This window comes from Scardinius erythrophthalmus (assembly GCF_964197995.2).
Source record: "Scardinius erythrophthalmus genome assembly, chromosome: 3".
NCBI classification, from domain to species: domain Eukaryota; kingdom Metazoa; phylum Chordata; class Actinopteri; order Cypriniformes; family Leuciscidae; genus Scardinius; species Scardinius erythrophthalmus.
The window spans coordinates 35159866-35164359 of NC_138223.1; the positions used below are offsets into that span (position 1 = coordinate 35159866).

At 34.3% G+C, this 4494-nt stretch overlaps 1 long non-coding RNA gene across 2 annotated transcripts; it reads right to left on the reverse strand.

Annotated features, from left to right (window-relative positions):
• Nucleotides 1-239: 239 nt before the first annotated feature.
• On the reverse strand, nucleotides 240-3454 carry LOC308688197. Of its 2 annotated transcripts, none has more exons than XR_014029841.1 (6): nucleotides 3321-3454; nucleotides 3075-3139; nucleotides 2748-2803; nucleotides 2315-2355; nucleotides 1768-1878; nucleotides 240-1220 (listed from the first exon to the last, which is right to left on the reverse strand). It is a non-coding gene; the product is annotated as an uncharacterized lncRNA (long non-coding RNA). The 2 variants fall into 2 exon arrangements; XR_014029842.1 differs by having other exon boundaries at nucleotides 2315-2395.
• Nucleotides 3455-4494: the final 1040 nt, after the last annotated feature.

A 4494-nucleotide genomic window follows, 5' to 3' on the forward strand; every position in this document is an offset into this window, starting at 1 on the left:
GAAAGGTTCCCAGAACGTTCCCGGAACGTTCTCCTAACGTCTACACATCCTGATATGCCTGTACACAAATTGTAGGTCTACAAACAACATATTCTACATTGTTTATTGTTCAAACACTTAAGAATCCTATGAATATATTATTACAATAAATTGAATTTACAGAAACTATCACTAATAAGTAAATCAATCAGTTTGTATTAAATAAATAAATCAGCACACAATCCATGTTTTTGTTTATTCATTGTTTAATTATCAACCTAAAATAAGTCATTAAAAACAGCGTTAGCAAAATGTATTCAGGAACAGTAATTTACATTTAATATTTCAAACATGAAAATATTTCAAATAAAACTGCACAAACATTTTAATTAAAACGATCTTTTTGCAAACTGTAGCCTATAACTTTGGCTATAAAGTTGAAAAAGTATTCATTTATATACAATATACATGAATGTGCCAATCTTCACTCCGCTCAAAACATTTAAACTCCCAACACCATCTGCAAATTTAACAAGAAAATAAAAAGACAACGCGTTACATGGACACACAATCCCATGCCAAAATTCAAGCCCTGTAATGGCATTAATATTCATCTGGAGCAAATGAAAAGAGTGAGGTGGGATTGTGGATCACAATTGGGATCACAAGCTGTAGGAGATATGAGCACGAGCGCTGCTGGTATCATGTATTTATTCAGATATTTCAGCATCAATGTGTATAGAAAAATTTATATATTTCAAAACAATACATTGCATTTATTTATATTGCACTATTTATTATTTCAGACTACAAATCAAAAAAGGAATGTTTTATATAGGGGTAAGGATACCCATATTAAGCCTCTCTCTCTGAAGTCAAATAAAAAACAGAGAAAATAATATTTAAGTCTAGTGAACTCTGACCTGCGAATTCGCTCTACCTTTTATGTATAAGTCTCACCTCCAATGAAGAATTTGAAAACCTGTAACTGCTGTGTTGTTTATGAGAAAGAAAGTGAAAAAAAGTTTGAAACTGCTATCAATTTTTTTTTTTTAATCTCTGTGACTTTACACCTACAAATTCCACTGTCACAGGTGCTCAGTTTTGCTATAATGAAACCCTCACAGAACATGGTAATAATCAGCCATCCATGCAAAAGCAAAGGTCGGTGTAGTTTACAGGTGCATCTGTCCAGGCCAACATCTGATGCCTTGATGCCTTCCGCTGGGATCCCAGAAAACCTGAAATAAAAAAATAGTACAGTTCAAAATCTATCATACATACATCTCATCTGGTATCACAAATTATCATTCCAGGTTCACTTTAAGATATGCTCAATATTAGTGCTGCACAATATTGAAAAATTTAGAGTTTATTTAGAGATATCAGCCGTATGGTTTAGTGCATGCGCTAACGGCTCCAGGTTTGTATCTGGTAAATTACCCCACTAATAATGCCCAGAATGGTACCAAACTACTACAGTAGTACAAATAGGTTCTGTACTCATTAAACGAGGCATTGGAAAGTTTGTAAGTACATCAGGAGTTTATTTAAATAACACTTGCCTGACGGCGAATGCTACTGCTGATGTTGACGTCACTTTATGAGTACAGAACCTATTTGTACTACTCATTTTCCCCGACATAGAGCAGACCGGCACACAACAAAAACTGCTGTTCGGATGTTCCCTTTTCTGATATTTTAGCCTTCGTGACATTTTAATTAAAACAGAAGTAAGAATTTTAGTGTAATAAGCAAAAATTAACAGTAAACTCAGAGATCACCTACCGCTGCAGATGTGTACGGAAGTGAAAAGCGGAAATGCTTAGACCTCTTTCCGGTTCAACCGCTGGGCGCTCCGCATAACCTCTATTGGGGGGATTTTGTAGAGGAGTGAACCTGCATAGAAAATTACAATAGATAACAAGCATAGATAAATACAATAGAAGAAAAACACAGTTGAAATAAGCAGTGCATTATGTTTTTCAGTTAAATCTAACTTATCAGGTACAGAAATTGATTTATCAAAATGTAAAATAAGTCTTCAGTGTAAAAATAAAATAACTATAAAATTAATGTATCTTTGCTAAAGCTACAAGTCATTCTCTCTTTTGATGTTTGATCACCATTGGCGACACAAGCAGCTGCGGGTACGTTAGGCTGCTGTCCCTTTAAGACGAATGCGCAGAACTAATATAAATGACACGCATCCGTTTTCTTTCTGTTTAAAACACAAGACAAGAGGAAACTCGCCATTTTGACTTCATTTTGCGTGCACGTGTCTGTTTAAGCTAAAAAAAAAAAGTGAAAGAGAACTGAATTCGGCTAAACTCACCTTCTTCATCTACTGACTGTGGATGGCATCAAGGTCTTGTCCTGAAGAATACAGGGCCAAACAATAGGGATTTTATCTCATCTGGTAACAAGAGCAAAGCCATAACTTTAAGAACTCTACTGATATATTTACCCCCTGATATTGCATTGGGGATATCAATTCAAACATTTTTAAAGGCTAAGAGTATGAGCCACAGCTGCCCAAGATATCTAGGGGTTGCAAATTAGTCATGGCTATAAACCTGTATGCATGGCATCTACTTTGTATTTTTTATAAAGCAATGTTCTATGCATTTGTCCCTGTCAAATAAACATTAAATAAATAAATCTGTGAAAAATAACTGCCTAAAGTTGTCGACCCCCTGAACCGCATTTAAAAGTACAAAGAATTTCAGTATTGATCAATAAAAAAAAATAAAAAAATACATAAATACCTTTGAGTTGGACAGTATGTTGTCAGTCTCATTGGCCAACATAATTCAAAACAGACCTAAAGAAATAAAATAAAATATAGTAATCATCAGGATATCATGTTATCATAATAGTTAAATGAATTATTATAACTATGACCATTATAATATTGTATTAGTCGCCTATTATTTAGCTGATTATTTAGCTTACAGGCTTCTCAAGGACAATCTCACTGAAAAAACTTGGGGTTAATGATTTTAAAATGTGAGACTTATTTCAAAAGCATAAATCTTACAGACCCCAAACCTTTGGACAGCAGTGCACTGCATGTTTGAGGTGGTTTTGCTTACTAGTCATATGGTTCATAGAGATTTTCTTGGACAGGGAGTGCAGCAGGCCATCACAGCATGATGATCTAGGAACATAACATGCTGTTTGTCACAGAGCCAAAAATATTACATGTGATAGGTTTATTACAAGGAACCAAGCTAGAACAGAGGTGAAATGCAGAAAAGATAAATATATACAAATCTTAAGATAATATATTGTGAAATAAATGCATATGGAATTATCATCATGATTAAACAATAACTCACCCCTTGTTGTAGAGTTTTATTTTTTCTCTCGCTATTCTGAAATCACATTTTAGCAATATTGGTAAGTAACGTCACTGATTAAGTTAACAATACAGTGCATTCTTTTTGGTTAGCCTAAATAAATTAGCTTACTTCCCATTGACAAATTACCAGCAAAACTATCAAAAACTGTTATCTACACTAAATATGTGTTTAAAAACCCAAACTTTCATAAATAAGACCTCAACTTAACGTAACTTAGGCCTAACGTTGTCTTTTGAAACCGGTTAGCTAGCGTAGATGCTAACGGACTTTTTCAAAGACATAAAATCATTTCTTTAAAATAAATATTTAACAGAAGCGTGTCAATTACACGTAAGAAATGTGTCAGGGGCGTTTGTGTGTATTATTTGTGAGATTTTGTTGTCTAAACTTACCTGAAAGCAGTGAAACCAACAGCGAGAGACGGGAGTTTTGTTGTTTGTCAGTTGTCGATGACGTTTCCATCTGCTCTCGAGCAGCGCACGTGCTCCAGTGTTTGATCACGCGCATGCGCATTAAAACACTTCAAAGTCATGCAGCATTTAAATAAACATATAGAATTAAAATATAACATAATTTAAAATATCATTAATAAAAAGTTATTGCGAATAGATCTGAACGTTGTTGGTTATCTTATAACCTTAGGGGACCGTACTGACGACGTTGTCAGTTGGTAATCTGCCTGTTAATAGTAGGCTAAGTGATATTAAAATAATAACCTGCAGAGAACGTTCCCAGAACGTTCTCTTTAGGTTATACAAATAAAACCTAAAACCTGCAAGGAAACGTTCTGGGAAGGTTCTCTTTAGGTTATAAAAATTAAACCTAAAAATAACCTGCAGGGAACGTTCTGGGAAGGTTCTCTTTAGGTTATTAAATAACAACCTGCAGGGAACGTTCCCAGAACGTTCTCTTTAGGTTATAAATTTAAACCTAAAAATAACCTACAGGGAACGTTCTGGGAACGTTCCCTTAAAGTTATAAAAATAGATCCTAAAAATAACCTACAGGGAATGTTCCCAGAACGTTCTCTTTAGGTTATAAATTTAAACCTAAAAATAACCTACAGGGAACGTTCTGGGAACGTTCCCTTAAAGTTATAAAAATATATCCAAAAAATAACCTACAGGGAATGTTCCCAGAACGTTCTCTT